Source organism: Rhincodon typus, chromosome 2, assembly GCF_021869965.1.
Source record: "Rhincodon typus isolate 14 chromosome 2, sRhiTyp1.1, whole genome shotgun sequence".
NCBI lineage: Eukaryota > Metazoa > Chordata > Chondrichthyes > Orectolobiformes > Rhincodontidae > Rhincodon > Rhincodon typus.
In genome coordinates, this window is record NC_063333.1 from 25,000,820 (window position 1) to 25,018,570 (window position 17,751).

A 17,751-nucleotide genomic window follows, 5' to 3' on the forward strand; every position below is an offset into this window, starting at 1 on the left:
CATGAAGAGTTGAATTCCATCTGAAAATGCATTGAGTAAATCTTTGCATGAAATTATTCTGTACAGTCACCAAAAGTAAATGGATCAATAACTGTTAAAAATGCACATAAATGCATTAAACACTGTACCAACAGAGAAAAAGAAATGCTTTCAGAACATTTAAAACAAAAGTGGGAAATTGTCCAACAAGAAATGCATTTTAAATTAAACTATTACTTTTCAGAAATGGTTCAGCAGTCTTACTTCTTTCTCAGAATCTAATTGACTCTCAAATTCCTTAAATATTTTACACTTAATATTTCCATATTTGAACTAATATGAATAAATAATAAAAAAGCATATCATGAATTTAAATAAAGACAGGAAATGCTTGTAAAGCTTGTAAAGCAGATCTGAGAGCATTTGCCAAAGTGCTGAGGAGGCAGCACAGAAGCCTTGCAGGGTTAGTGGCATGGGAGGTTGGAACAACAAGTGAAAGAACATGTTGCAAGCAATAGTGAGAGTGTCAGAACATGAGCTTTGGAGGGGAGGCGGATGTACTAACAGAGATAACATGACTATGAGAAAGAAGGAAGAATATAGTATTTACCTTGGCAGTGCAGAGACCTTATGGTACTGCCACAAATCCTGTGGACTATGGAGGAAGCACTGACCTAGGACAGGCTACCAGGGTTTAATGGTGTGGCTACCTGTATCAGTCTTTTGGGAACAGAATGACCGTTCTCCGCATCATCCCCTCAATTAGGCCCTTCAGATTCCTGTTGGAGAGTTGTGGTGCCATCTTTTGCGGTTTTTTTTTACATGTTCAGAAGGTAGTTAATGCACTGCGTTTGGTAAGATGCAGTGAGAAAAATAACTAGGCCTTGCCAAAGAAATTCCTCCAAAAACTTCAATGCAGTTCAGGCTTAGCTGAAAGAACTCTAAAATTCAGCCCAAATTACGTTTTAGTCATACTGGTTTAAGAATGAATTTTGACCAAAGACACCATGACGAACTCAAATGCTTGTCTTCAAAATGGTACAATGGGATCTGTTACATGCTGAGAATGCTGATAGAACCCCTGTTTAATGTCTAATTGGAAAGAGAGCACACCTCTGACAAAGCAACACTGCCTCACTAATGTACTGAATTGTCAGTCTGCACATTTGTAACAAGCCCCTGGACTCAGACCTGAATCAACATCTTCCGGTTCAAAAGCAAGCTTCCTTCTTTAAATGTCAGTAGACGAAGTTTAAAATATATTTTAATTTATTTTCCTGAATTTGCTGACAGCAATGCATTTCGGGCCAGTATCTGAGAGCAGAAGGTGCAGTTGTGTCAAGATATAGTTAATAAAATCAATAAAATTTTAATAGGCAGAATGAGAAATTTAGGACAAAATTTCACATGGAGATCCATTGGAAAATTGTAACACAATTGTTACAAATACATTGATAAAGAAATAAATGTATTGCAGATACCCAATCTCCAATCTCAAGCTCCCATGTATGGACAGCTAGAAATACACCTCGATCTTTTCTTTATTATTTACTGAACTAGACCTCAGTGGAAACTATGGAAACTCATTTAATGCTTCCTTTTATTGTAGAAAATTGTCTCCTCCAAGCCTTTTGAAGCTAGTAAAATTGCATCTACTTTTTTCTATTTTAGAAGTTTGAAAACCATGCAACCATCATTGTGGATAATGAAAAAGTGGAAGGTGATAAAATAAATGCACAGGATGTTTCTCCACTAACAGCTTCCTTTGAATTGAATGAATAGTGTTATCATGAAATTATTATCTAGCGAGATATGCAGAAATGCTTTAAAACTTCAGGGTTCAAACAACCGAAGACCTGAGTTATTTTAGCCATAGAATTTTTATGAGGAAAACATGTTTTATATCGTGACTAAATGATAGCTGGTCCCGCTTGCAGCAATAATAATTATCATAAGCTAAGTTGCTCTTTACAAAATATTTTTGGGACACCAAGCACAAGTATGGGGCGTCATGCCATTCTTATTGGCTCATCAATTTAAGATTGCCCTTTCAAATCTCTCATAACATACCCTGGAAGTTCTCTATATTTAATTTTATCTAAGAATTATTGTTGATTTGTCAATCATCTGTCTTGACAACCTTCAAATATTGTGAACTTTAAGAAGTTACGTGCATCGGATATGACAGACGATGTAAGCAGTGGTGTCCATTGTGCATGTTTTGCACTAACACAGTATTTTACCGATTATTATACACAACTTACTGGAATAAATAAGACAATATCCTGCTACATACTGTTAAACTTATTTATTTAAGTTTGAGGGACAATATTCAATGAATTTGGGCTGATATTTGGAAGTTTGAGTGGAATCTCATTGATCAGAAATATAGATCACTGTGGCACAGGAGCAAGAGTTGCTCATTCAGAGTTAAAGCAATTGTATAACTCTGTTCAAGTAGGACTGGCATGCATCGACCTATATTTTATAAATTTGCTTTGATACTCAGACCTAATGAAAAAAAACAATCTTAACCTTGAAAATTAAAAGTGACGAAGTGTCAACCTTCTTTTGTGGGAGAGAATTCTTTTGTGCAAATATGTGTCCTGATTTCAATCTCGCTGCTGTCACTGTTACAAGGTTGGGTAGAGCAATTATGAAGTGGAAGGCAGGAATGTGTAGTTCCTTTAAGAGATTTGTGCTTTGTCTGTACTTAGAATTTTTTTCTTTTTTTAAAAAAACAATGTATGTTTGTGAGCAGCAGCTGAAGTTGCCAGTACAGAAAGCCTCAAAAAATCAAACAAGTGTATCCAAAAAGCCTTACAGGTGGCAGACAAAACAGCAGTCTTGTTTTGATGTTGTGACAATGAGTTTGAATTTGGCCAATTAATTTAAACAAAGCACCCAGGTACAGAAAGTCAATTGAATTTAGAGCTGACGGTGATGACAACCTGAAACCAATCATATTATAAGAATTTGATATATCATTATGGGTATATAAGATGAGGGCAATTGGAAATTCAGAGAAAGCCAGCTGCCATCTGCCAGAGTTAGCACCATTCAGCTCGCACAGAAAACCATCTAATTAATCAAAGGTACTATGGTAGTTTAGCTCAAAGTGCTCATTGAAGAAATTGTAGAGATAAAACATCCCTGATAGCATAATTAATGAAATAAAGGTGTTAGTGAAGAGAGTGGAGTCAACAGGATATTCCGGAAGACAGCCTGTGTGAACTCTGAGAGATTAAGTTATTATTTATTGCTTCTTATTAATTAGGTTTTTATTGGTGAGCCTTGTCTTTATTTAAACAGCATTCCAGTAGAATTTAGACCAGTTAGGGAGTAGTTAGTAGTCTGGGGGGATTTGTTGGTTTGTTAGTAATTTTGTTAATTGTTTCATTGGTGGGTGAAATAAATAATTATTTCTTGTCACTTGTATAATGGAGATCAGGGATTTTCTTTCTTTTAATCACTCTTTTAATAGATTATGATGGGAAGACCAGCTTCTCTGGGTGTTTAGGGGGTGATTATTAGAGGGGAACCCCTACTCCTGTCATAGTGGCTTGGGACTTGTGTGTTAGTTTAAGTATCAGAGGGGTTTGGCCATTCCCCATTGTAACTTGCTCAGCAACTGCCCTACACCCCTATCCACCAAGTGAAATAGTATCTCTGTATCATCCCTATTGAATCCCTTTATCATTTTAAATAACTATAATAAATAAATAAACTAATAAATAAATATAACTTTAAATAACAACATAATTTGCATATTCAGGATAATTTAGCATAGCTTGCTCTGTGTTATTGAGCTTCTTATGGAGATGTGCTTATGTAGGCAATTGAAGCATATTCTACCACAATCTTGACATTTGCTTTATGGTTGGATAATAATCTTTGGAAAACCAGGAAGTGAGTTACTTGCTGCAGGATTCCCAACTTCTAAATCATTCTTACCGAAAAATGTGTTTAAGAATCTTGTTCAGTCTTTTTTTTGTTGTTCACCAGCGACTTCCAGGATGTTGATCGTGTGAAATTCAGCAATAATAGGAATACCAATGTATAGTCAAGGGCTGGTGGTCAGTTTCATTCATCCTTGAGATAGTTACTGCTGAAAAAATTTTTCAGAAGGAATATTTCTTGTCACTTATCAGCCAAGTCAGAACACTGTCTTGGTGTTGCAACTTACAGGCACAGACTAATTCTTTGTCTGAGAAATTGCAAATAGAAATGAACATTGTGCAATCATCAGCAAACATACCATGTTATAATGGAGGGATGACGATTGCTGAAGGTGACTGAACATGACTTTGAAAACTATGAAGTATTGAATTTCAAATTTTATTCTTTGATTTAATATCTGAGATATCTATCAGCTAACATGGTTTTTAGAAAGAAAGCATAAATACTGACAACATAGCTAGGAGCATCATTCAGCCACAAGTAGCTATGTTTCAATGGTGAAAGAGACACACTGTTTAGAATTGACACTTTATCAAAAGGCACTTAAGTCAGACAGTAGATAGGTTTCATTATTAAATAAAAAATTAGAGTGTATTTATTATATACACAATATTTTAGCCTTTGACGGCTGGAAAGAAAGATTATTGACTATTTAAATTAATAATTACTTATATGCAAACTTAAATATTGATATTTAAACATGCACAATTCATTCACAAATAGGACAGATAAGTGAGATAACTCAAAAAAATCAATGGTGGAAAACTTAGGCAAAAAGGAGCAAATGTTATGGATCAATAGTATAGAACAGAAGGGTAGAATAAATGACTTTTTTAACAGTTATTTTGGTACTTGACAACAATATCATGTTTTTTTAATTCACTTATGGTAATAGAGATGTTTCTAGCTGGGCCAGCATTTACTGCCCATTCCTAAAACCCCAGAGGGCAGTTGAGTTGACCGCATTGCTGTGGGCCTGCAGTCACATGTAGGCCAGATGAGGTGTGGATGGCAGATTTTCTTCCGTGAAGGACATTAGTGAACCAGATGGCTGTTTTATGACAATCCACAATGGTTTCATAGTCATCATGAGATCCTTAATTCCAGATTATTTATTGAATTCAAATTCCTCCATTTACCATGGTGGTGTTGACTGCAGAGTGATATAAAGTCCTTAATTTGGCAATTGGTCAGTTTGACTTGGGTCTTTCCTAGAGTAGAAATTTTTCTTTCAAAGTCTTTGAATGTCATTTTCTTTTTACTGCGGTGGGTGACAAAGAGCAAAGTGTCCTTTCTTGTGGGCTTTCTTGAGTTCTGAGATCAACTGGCCCCTCTCAGATCCATGATAAACTTCAACTAAAACAATTCAAAGACTATTGCTTAGCAGCTTGCCTCGCATTAGTATCAAATCTAGTTTCTCCAAATGTTACATGACCAAGAGTCATGAATAAGTGAACACTACATAGTTACACTTTTGAGGTTCAAGTTGCAAAAGTAAAGACCTGGTACATTCTTTGCAACACAGCAACATTCAAACTTCAATTTTTCCGTGTTAATGTACCAAACAAAATTTAAAGGAAACAACAGAACAGGAAGAACTCAAAAGATAACTGCAATATTTGCTGCTGCTGATAATCCAACAGACTAACTAAACAACTCAGGTTAAATCTGGTTAAAAGATTGCCTGAGAACTTTAAACTGTGTATTTTCATCTTCCTCTTGTACTGGATGCTTTTGTCTTGGATCACAGAGTGCATCCAAGCTGTTCTTTTCAGGTTTGGTTACATGTAGTTAAGAAGAGGCTAGGACAACAGCAATTTGCTTAAATATGAACATTTATTGAGTAATAATAAAAGATGAAAAAAGGAAGGGACATTTATTAAGTAAATAAAAGGAATGAAAAAAATGAGACGGGACAGAACAATGAGCCTCACGCCCTTCTGCCCATCAGGGACCCCTCGATCAAGGGCTGGTCTGGAAGCTGAGGTTGTTTCTGGCACCATTTGCGATTCTGGTCCGAGGCAAAGTCCTGCAACTTGGAACAAAACTCTCTCTCTTATACAGTGTAACAAACAGCCAGTCACAGAAAAACAACTACAGAAAAACACATTGACTGTGCCATCTTCGGCACGTACAGCAATCTTCACAGCTCATTCAAGGTCATGCAGCTGTCGAATATCATCATTAACTTTTAGCCCTTTGGCCCATCCTATACAGCTTCCCCTTTCAAACTTTGTCCCTTTATGTGTGTATGAATAAAATTATATTGTTACTATTTCCTCCTGGGGATAGCAAATAATAAAATTGCTATTTCTTTCATTCAAGAAGACCCTGTTATTGATGCAGTTAAAAAATAGCTGACCACATTTTTGATTGAAGAGAAGTGTAGCCTTGTCCTTAGAGAACTTAAATCTTGTTGTGACCAACTGGCAAAGTTAAAAAGAAGGGTAGCGTGTGCCTGGAACATGCTGTTGGAGGAGGTGGTGGAAACAGAAACAATAGCAGCTTTCCATACGCACCTGGATTAATACATGAACAGGAAGAGAATAGAGGGATATGGATCCTGTGAGTGAAGATAGTTTTGATCTGGAAGAGCAAAATTTTTCAGCACAGGCTTGGAGGGCTGAAGGGCCTGCTCCTGTGTTGTGTTGTTCATTGTTCTTAAGGGAGCAAATTTGCCCTCCACTGTTGGTTGGAATGAGATTGTCCTGGGATTGAGAAGATTGGCTTCCAACCACCACCTAGAATCATCCTTCTTTCCTGGGTATAACCCAAAAACAGTGAAACATTTTCCCCTTCATTCGCACTGACGTACATTTTCTAGAGCTCCTTGTTTGGTAAAATGCTTCTTAGATCTCAAGAGCAGTCGCAGTTCGAACTCAAACTGAACCTCATTGAGGAGATTACTGGTCTGTGGGTGCTGTTTCATAGCACTTTCAGAATCCATAATGTTTTCCATTATTTTGCTTATAATTGAGAGTAGACTAATGGAATGTAAATTGCCTGAATTCTATTTGTCCTGCTTTTTGTGGACAGAACATATGTGGGAAATCTTCCATCTTGTCGGGCAGATGGCAGTATTGTAAATGTACTGTTAAGATAACAATTTTCATGCCCTGAAGGATGTGAGTGAACCAGATGGATTGCTACAACAAAGCAGTAATTTCATGGTCACCACTTACTGATGCTAGCTTATTTACTTCAGATTTAATTAATTAATTATACAAATTTAGATTTCTCAGCTGCAGCGGTGAGATTTGAACTCAGACTCTTAATCATTAGACAAAGCATCTGGATTAAAGTTGGATCAATTGAATTTTTTGTTTTGCATTTTATCAGTTCTGTTTTAGCTACATTGGCTAATTGGAATGACTGAATAATAGAACTTGTAATCAAATAACAATGCAATCTTAATTTATCAGTAGGGAATGACAGATTAATTAAAACATAATAGATTGCAAAATGTGTTGAATTAATGAGGTAATGCAGTATGATAACAATCAAAAGGAGTAGATTCATTGTACTAAATGGAATTTATACCTAAATTATTTGATCTTCCTTTGTAATCACGCATTCTTTCCTAAGTAATAGACATCAACAATATGCATACTTGATAGTCAAACATCTGAAAATCTAAAGCTTGAAAGTTTCTGCTTGTTTTAAAATACTTAACTTGAAGAAAGTCATACGATTATTGATTTCTTTTTCTCATTTGGAGAGATAATAAATAATAGAAAAATGCATCTTTTCTCATGTAATGAAAAGTTCTCAGTTTACTCAGTGCATTGTTGAAAATTAACATTGTTGAAAACTAAATAATTTACGCCAGAATAATGCTGGGATGAACAGGATAAATTGTTTTTTTTACTGAAGAAGAGTCTAGGCCCGAAACGTCAGCCTTCCTGCTCCTCTGACGCTGCTTGGCGTGCTGTGTTCATCCAGCTCTACACCTTGTTATCTCAGGATAAATTGTGAGTCTGCTCAGACTAGTTTGTATCGCCTTGAGTCTCGAGGACTAGGCATTGAACTAATTGAGGTATTTAAGATGATTAGATAAGTTAATAGGGTAGATAAAGCTCTTTGGTAGAGCTATCCAATTAATCCCATTTTCTTTTTCTTTCCTTACTATCTGAAAATTTGTTTTCTTGCAAGTAGTTAACCAATTCTCTTACAGCAGGTACTGTGATGGGGTTCTTGTGGTGCAGTGGTAGTGTCCCTGCCTCAGATCTAGAAGAGCTGGGTTCAAGTCTCAACCTACTCCAGAGGTGTGTAACAACATCCCTGATAACAAAAATCATGCACTACTGTTGAGTGTGTTTGTACAATCAGTGGCTTTGCATTCCAAGTCACAACAACTTAATGCTTAAGGTGTTTGTCATCTTCCTTCTGCCCATTTGTCAACCAACTTGCCAGTCATTTTAAACACATGCACCCCACTTCATCCTTACTTGTCACAAAAAATCACTATGATATCTTTATTTTGAATTTCAGTCTGTCATGACTTTCTTTTGGAATATGACCCATCATCAGCAATATATGTTTATCCTTAAAACACACGCACTTTTTCATGCGATATTTTTTTAAATGGAACATCCAAACAGCACTTCTTTCAGCAAACAGCCTAAGGAGAAAGGAAAAGTAGAAATCTGCCCAAGGCAGGATATCTTCAGTCTGTCCACCTATGATCTCAAAGAGAGAGGAGAAAACATAGGCTGTTTTTAATTGTTTTATATGGAATGAGTGATTGCTTGAACCATTGTTAATGCCAATGGGAAGTCTCAGATGCTGAGTGAAGCTAAGTAGGCAAGGGCTAGTTTCTTTAACAAGTGGAAACATCATCAGTTGGCTGTCTACAAATCGATCAAAGAGATTATGCATTATTCAAAGAGGCCAATAGAGTCACACAGCACAGAAACAGACCCTTCGGTCCAATTCATTCGCGCTGACCTAATGTGACCTACTCCCATTTGTCAGCATTTGGTCCACATCTCTCCAAACCCTTCCTATTCATGTATCCATCCAGATGCTTTTTAAATGTTGCAATGGTACCAGCCTCTACCATTTCCTCTGGCAGCTTGTTCCATACAGCACCGCGCTCTGCGTGAAAATGTTACCCCTCAGATCCATTTTAAATCTTTCTCCTCTCACCTTAAACCTGTGCCCTCTAGTTTTGAACTTGCTCTAGTTTCTAAACAGGGAAAGACTTCAGAAATCTGAAACACAAAGTGACTTAGGAGTCCTAGTTCAGGATTCTCTTAAGGTTAGCATGTAGGTTCAGTTGGCATTTAGGAAGGCAAATGTAATGTTAGGATTCATTTCAAGAGGGCAAGAATACAAGAGCAAAGATGTACTGCTGAGGTTGTATAAGGTTCTGGTCAGGCTGAATTTGGAATATTGTGAGCAGTTTTTAGCCCTCTATCTAAGGAAGGATTTGCTGGTATTGGACAGTGTCCAGAGGAGGTTTACAAGAATGATCCCAGGGATGAAGGGTTTGCCATAAGAGGAGCAGTTGAGGACTCTGGGTCTATAATCGAAGGAGTTTAGAAGGATGAGGGGATATCTGATTGAAACTTACAAAATACTGAGAGACGTGGAGAAGATGTTTCCATTGGTAGGAGAGACTTGGATCCAAGGGCACAGCCTCGGATTGCAGGAGACAAACCAAAGAACTGAGATAAGGGAGAATTTCTTCACCCAGAGGGTAATTAATTTGTGGAACTCTTTGTCAAGTCATTGAGTGTATTTAAGACAGAGATAGATAGGTTCTTCATTGGTAAGGGGATCAAGGATTATGGGTAGAAAGCAGGAGAATAGGGTTGAGAAGCATTTTAGTTATAATCAAATGGTGGAGTAGACTCATGGGTTCATTGAGACTGAATGGCCTAATCCTGTTCCTGTAGCTCATTGTCTAAAATTGGCCTTTTAAGTGACTGGGTAAAAAGATTCGAGCGATAGCGTACTCTCCAGTCTCAATCATATAAAATACTTGAGGGCCTTAAGGATAACCCAAACCCAGGAAAATGTATTTGGAAAAGAGCAATAATAGTTGTAAAGAATTAAAGGGAAGACATCAAGTTTTGTGTATTTAAGGAAAGCTTATAGTACAAAAATGGCTATTTCTAACAAAAGTGAGTTTGTGCAGCAATCTTGGGATAGGTTATGATTCTTTCAAGAAATTGTCTGTTGCACAACTGCTGAGTATTGTGCAGAACCTGCAGTTCGATATTATACTGAAAACTAGGAAACCAGAAAATGAGAAATGAATAACCAAGAAGTTGAAGATTAAACTGAGAGAGCCAGAGGGACAAGTAGAATTAGAAGACAAGATTATAATGGCACAAATTACATTGGAAAGGGAAAAATTGGAGCTAGAATTTCAGAGTGGGGGACAGAAAAGTGCGGTGAGTTGCAAGCATGCATTCACCTTACAGGAGAGGACTTCATAAGGACATGGGACAGTTTTGTAAAATGTATCACATGTGCCATTTTGGGAGAACTGCAACTTTCTAAGCACTAGCTCCTTTAATTCCCATTCCAGTTTTTTGTAGAAACACTTAACAGAGTGATGGAAGACTTGACTGAAAACATGGTGAAAAACCAGTATATCTTTACTATTATAGATACGGCTATGCAACTCCCAGAGGACATTTCCTTGAGAACAAATTCTACCAAGGTAATGGGAACAAAATTAATTCAGCTCTTCAACAGATCTGGATGATGGATTGAGACCCAGTTGGATCAAAGTTGCAAACTTTTTATCTAATTTTTTTTTCTGGAAGCTATGAGCAGTCTTGGTGAAACACAGTCAAAATCTTCCATATACCACGGCAGGCACAATGTGCTTGAAAATGATGCCAATCCATCATCAAAACAACGATCAGGGAATACTTTCATTATAGGACAAAAAACTAGAAATTCTTTTATTTACCACCTGGGATTCACCTAATGAGTCTATCTGTTTTACTTCATTTGAATTTGTTTGTGGATATGATAAGGTATCCTCTGAAACTACTTAACATTTGTGGATCAGAGAAACAAGTCTTACATTTTGGGCTATGTACTTGTGTTTCATGGGTGGCCTATTTGAGCCTACAAAGTGGTTCAGGAACACCTTATAGTTTCACAACAAGAAAAATAGGTCCAGCTGAAAGCCGGAATCCAATACATGTTGGAAAGCTTCTGAATTGAACCCAATCAAAGCAACTGGAGTGTCCCAATTGTGTTAATGCCTATGTGTGATGGTCCAAGCAGATTCTACAGAGCCTACAGAAAGGTCAGTGCTGTAAGAAACAGACTCCTACTCAATTCCTCACTTGGAAGATTGTATTGATAGAGTCGATAGTGCCACATTTCTTACCAAAACAGATTTTTTAAAGGGATACTGGCAGGTTCCTTTAACCCACAGTGCTGAAGAATTATCTGCCTTTCATCATGCTGTCATACAGACTTTTACAATGCCAAGTGATATCACTCAAAAAATTAAATAACTCACAAGAGGTGAAAGCTCCAAAAATATACCAATTCTCAATCTTAGGGGAGCCCAGAAAATTAATACAAAGACAAGACTGAAGTATTTATATCCATCTTCAGCCTGTCTATGCTGACCAAATAAAACCAAATGACACGAATCCCATTTCCCTATACTAGTGCATAGCCTAGTATGCCCTGCTGTTTTAAGTGCTCATCCAGATTCTTTTTAAATGTTGTGAGAATGCCTTCCTCCACCACTACCTCAGGCAATACGTTTCTTATTCCTGCCACACCCTGGGTGAATTTTTTTTCTCAAGTGTACTCGAAAACACTTACTCGTCAACTTAGACATGTCAGCGATGGGGAAACGACACTCACAATCTAATCTGCCTGTGCTTCTTACAAATTTGAATACCTCAATCAGATGTCCCTATCAGCCTCCTCTGCTCCAAGGAAAACAAACCCAGCCTGTCCAGTCTCTCCTCATAACTTAGACTTTTCATCCCAGGCAACATCCTGGTGAATCCCGTCTCCACCTACTCTAGTGCAAACAGTCGTTCTCTTAGTGGGGTGAGCAGAACTGCACACTGTTCCATGCCGTTCCATCTCACGCAATGACCCAGTGAACAAAAACAGAAGTTGCTGGAAAAGCTCAACTGGTCTGGCAGCATCTGTGAAGAAAAAGTCAGAGTTGATGTTTCAGGTCCGGTGACCCTTCTTCAGAACTGGTCCCAGTGAATCTCTGTGGTGACCAAGATAGTTACTCAGCATAATGTCCCAAGGCCAACCATCTTCAGCTGCTTCATCAATGACTTTTTCTGCATTGTAAGGTCAGAAAAAATGATTAATTGAAAATTGAACAATGTTCAGCACCATTCAAAATACCTCAGATACTGAAGCAGACAGTGTCCATATTCAGCAACACCTGGTACGACATCCAAGTTTGGGTTGATAAGTAGCTCATAATATTCCTGCCAAACAAGTGTCAAGAAATAACCATCTCCAATAAGAGGATATCTAACCATTTGCCCTTGACATTCACTGACATTCCTCATCATTAATTTCCCCTCTATCACCAACTTGGACATTAATATTGACCAGAATGTGAACTGTGGCCAGAAGAGCAGGTCAGAGTCCAGGTATTATGTGGTGAGTAACTCACCACTTGACTCCCCATAGCCTGTCCACCAACTTCAGGGCTTAATTAAAGGTGTGATGGAGAACTTCTCACTTGTTTGATTGAGTGCAGCTTCATCAATACTGAAGAAGTTTGATACCATCCGGAACCAATCAGCCCATTGGTTTGGCACCTTATCTATACACTCCATTTTCCACTCTTGCACAGTGGCAGTGATGTGTACCATTAACAAAATACACTGCTGTAACTCATCAAGTGTCCTCTGAACACCTTCAAAACCTACAACCTCTACCATCTAAAAGGGTAATGACAGCATCTACATGGAAATTTAACCACATCCAAGTTTCCTTTCAAATCACACACCACACAGACTTGGGGCTATATTAAGAACCGGAAGAACTGCGGATGCTGTAAATCAGGAACAAAAACAGTAGTTGCTGGAAAAGCTCAGCGGGCCTGGCAGCATCTGTAAAGAAAAGATCAGAGTTAATGTTTCAGGTCCAGTGACCCTTCCTCAGAACAGTTCTGAGGAACAAAACGTCAATTTTGATTTTCCGTTTTTGTTGGAGTTATATTGCTGTTCCTATACTGCTGCTGGCTCAAAATCTTGGAACTCCCTTCCTAACAGCACTGCAGGTGCCTGAATACTACAAGGGCTGCAGTACTTCAAAAAGGAAGCTCATCACCACCTTCCCCAGAGCAATTAGGAATGGGCAATAAATGCTAGCTCAGCCAGAAATGCCGACTCTTCGTAAAATAATGAAAAAAATGATTAAAAGCCCTTGCATGAAGCAAAGTCAGAACCAGAGCATAGGTACAATGTACCTCATGCTGCAAATGGAGTTATTGTGAAATATCTTGCTGGGTGCCTGAAGCAACATCTCAGCTATCTCAACTTTACAACATTTCAAGAATAATTGACTGCTACATTATCCGTAGCATTTTTCTTGCAACCCAAGCATACAGATTGATGAGCAGCAATAGGCAAAAACACAGCAGACCCAGGCTGTTACAGAGGAAAGGAATCTACAGGAACAGAGCAAAAAGCTGGTGGTTTGGTCACGAGGACAAGATATAATCTGAGGAGCACTTCAACAACAGTATTCCTGAAAACGACAGATATCAACTGCAGAGTAATTAGGTTGAAACTACTAAATAAAACCGAAAGAACTGTGGATGCTGTAAATCAGGTATAAAAACAGAAGTTGCTGGAAAAGCTCAGCAGGTCTGGCAGCATCTGTGAAGGAAAAAACAGTGTTAACGTTCGGGTCCGGTTTTGAGGTGGGGTCACCAGACCCGAAACGTTAATTCTGATTTTCCCTTCACAGATGCTGCCAGACCTGCTGAGGCTCAAACTACTTCTAGCTCTTCTCATTCTTTCTAATTACTGTTAATGGTCTTACCCAAGTCCGCTTTTTTATTACGCTTCTCTGCCTTAGCAGCATCCTGAACATGCGGAAAGAGACTCCACCTTGGTTTCCCATAGAACATAAAGGTTAAAGTCTCCAATCAGATGAACAACAGCTGAGCGTGAAGCACAGCTTGTGAAACATTAACAGAGTACTTGAAGATACTATCAGCGTTAGTTATGCTTTTTGAAGGATAAAAAACATAATGAAAAACAAGAACAACCTCAGCATTATAAGGGATAGCAATGAGGTAAGGGTTTAAAACAGAAAGAGTGCCTAAAATTACAAAGAGGAACTACATCCACATTTAATCACATGTCCAAATAGTTATTACCTACCCCATGTGAAAAACTGCTAAGGCCTGTTTACTTCTGATAATGAGTTTACTAGTTATGTAGGAAGGAGAGCCTGCAAGTCTGTGTACCATCAGATACATTAAACTCTCAAAGATAATGTTGGGGCCTGCACACAGTTCCAGATACACCTTAAGAACCAGTTGGTACCTGTCGACAGACCTTTAGTGGAGATCCAAGATATATGACTGGTGTAACTCTGGGTCAAAAATCCTAATGTCAGAGGTTGGGCTTTCACCTTCTGACCAATCAGGACATCACATCCTATCCCATCTAGTGAGAGTTCATTAGAAAGTTAGGCAGTTGGACTTCAATATAATACAATTAGAGAACATATCAACCTTTTATTGTCTTCAGTGGATATATATTTAGCTTTGAATTTGTTTTTCCCGCTTAACTTTAGTAAAGCCATATTTTGGTTCAGGTCAAACTTCTAACAGCCAGATTTAAACATTAAGTTAGCAGTTAGAACACATGATATGTACCAAGGTTAGCAATAGAGAGATTGTTTGCCTGAAATGGGCATACAAGTATATTTTGAGTATAAAATCCATGACTGTTTGAAACTCAATGAGCTGCTTTGAACTGCTCCCCCAATGCATGTGAATAAACCACTTATAACTTGGACTCGGTCAGCTAAGTGTTAATTCTGTTTATTTAGCACTGTCCATTTCGCCCTTCATTTTCATGACTATATGTTATCTTAAAGTAGTAAATTGCAACTTATGGAGACATGGAATTGGGGTTTGGATTTTAATACATAAAATAACGGTGGTAGGGGAGTTTCGCGTCAAATGAATATAAAACTCTTGAACAATTAAAATCCAACTTGACATCCAGTTCTGTTTACCACAGTGAGAAGCATTGAGCAGCCAACCTGTATGCTTACAGAAAGGGCGTGTAATTGATTTCAATTTTATCCAAGATGGTGGCGGTGGAGTCAGCAGTGTTTGCCTCCCAAGTGCGGGGCTCGGCTGCTCATGAAGTTGGTTCTGCCACATCCTCATGGCTCCATCTTTGTCTTTCCAGTTAGGTGGCTGAATTTTTGTTTTTATTAGCCAGGGGCCTAGTCCTGATGTCCTCCTGCAGGATGCCTGGGCCCTGTGTATCTCCATCCCCGCTCCATCTCGGGTGGTGGCATTGGAAGACAATCCAGGACCCCATCGGTCAACTCGGAGCCAGGACCCAATTTTTCAAGTTGGAGCCAGGACCTGTCTGTCAATGTCCAGCATCAGAGGAGGTGCAGGACCTGCGCAGCGTGATGCAGCAACTGAAGGAGAAGACAAGGTGATGTCTACAGACAGGGAAAGATGAACTTTTGAAGCTGTTTCAGCTTTAGTAACATCAATTTAATATTAGCTTATTCAGTATTTTACCATTTTTACATTTATTCAGTAATTTATTCTGGACTTTTCCGAAAATCATCAAAGATTTCGATTCCAGATTCTTTACTGAATTCAAATTCCACCATCTGCCTCTATGGGATTTAAACGTGGGTCCCCAGAACATTAGCTGAGTTTCTGGATGAATAGTCCAGTGCTAATACCACTAGGCCATTGCCTCTGGTCAGTGGTAACCCTAAGGATGTCGATCGTGGGGCTTTCAGTGATGGTAACACAGTTGAATGTCAAGGGGGGATTATCATAGCCTGGCATTTGTATAGTAGGAATGTTGCTTGCCACTTGTAATCCCAAGACTGGATATTGTCCAGATCTTGTTGAATTTGAACACAGACTGCTTCAGTATCAGAGGAGTCACGAATGGCGCTGAACATTTTTCAATCATTGGCGAACATCCCCATTTCTGCCCTTTTGATAGAGGGAAGGTCATTGATAAAGCACCTGAAGGTGGTTGGGCCTTGGACACTACCCTGTGGAACTTCTATAGATGTGTCCTGGAGTTGAGACGGCTGACCTTCAACAACCGCAACCATCTTCCTATGTAACAAAGTGTGGAGCTGGATGAACACAGCAGACTAGGCAGCATCAGAGGAACAGGAAAGCTGACATTTCAGGTCAGGACCTGTTCCTGTCATGCTGCCTGGTCTACCGTGTTCCTCCAGCTCCACACTTTGTTATCTCTGACTCCACCATCTGCACTTCTTGCTATCTCATCTTCCTATGTGCCAGGTATGACTGCAACCAGAGGAGAGTTTGCCCCCTGATTCGCATTGATTCCAGTTTTGTTAGAGGTCCTTGATGTCATACTCATTTGAATGCAGCCTTCATGTAAAGGGCTATCACTCTCACTTACCATCACTCACTTATCATGTCTCAATATAGAAAGGAATTTGGTGAGAGGCCACATGCTTGTGGCAGGTAACAGTGTATAAACGATAAGTTGAAGAATCACTCCTACAAACATCTCCAAATCTTCTCCAGGCCAGCGATACAGGCCAAAAGCCTCAATTTTCCAAATCAGATTTTTTTTAAATATAAGTAGTATTTATATAAAATTGAAAGGCATTAAAACAAAGCTGATTGGAATATCTGAATTGATATTTATAGTTGCATGAAAAATTAAATATCCCATTATGAATATATACATTTACAAAATATTTCCCGAACTGATCTGGCAGTAATGAAAATAGTGGAAGTATCATTAATAATAATAATTAAACAGAGTCTTATAACACTTAAGGATTTTTTTTCTGAAAACTGACAAAGTACATGTATTTTAATAAAACATGTTACAGTATAATTTGTGTTTAGGTTGTAATATATTAGGGGATTAGTTATACAATCTGCAAATACCATATCAAGGGTCTTAGTTAAGATGACTGCATAAATGAGCCTCCACAGTCTCAAATTATAGGGGTTCTGAACTTGAGATTGGACACATTGAATATTAATCTAGTAATTACTTTTATTTTATGCAAACCTGCAGAAAAAAGTTTCAAGTACAACCTCCCTGCACCTGAAATAATACTCGACCCAATTTCCAGTCCACAACAAAAGTATCCACATGAGTCACAGACACCTTCTTGGAGGCAAAAAAACAACTAATTGATGAAAGCAATGGGTATGAGGAAAGGTCAACATGTTTTACACTTGGCAAAATTATGGGCATCAGTCTCTTTGGGCTGAATATTACTTTTTACTTATTTGGCTAAGTGTCAGTTGCATCAAATTTGGGTTTTAAACTTGTGAAGAAGAGTCTCTACTGTATCTCCAAGATGCTACCAGACCTGCTGAGATTTTCCAGCAATTTCTGTTTTAGTTTCAAATTTTGATTTTATTTTGTTTTGAGGCCTAGCGAGATTTCTTGCCATATCTTACCAAACTCAGCCCACATACCCTGCTCCTCTGGCATCTCTCATGTCAAATTCTAGCTCCATCTCCATTCAGCGACTTTTTCTTTTCCTCACCAAAAGACCAGCCTCCTTGACACCTGCACCATATTTGAAAGGCCCTTCTGCACCCAGAAGAGAAGTGACATTCTG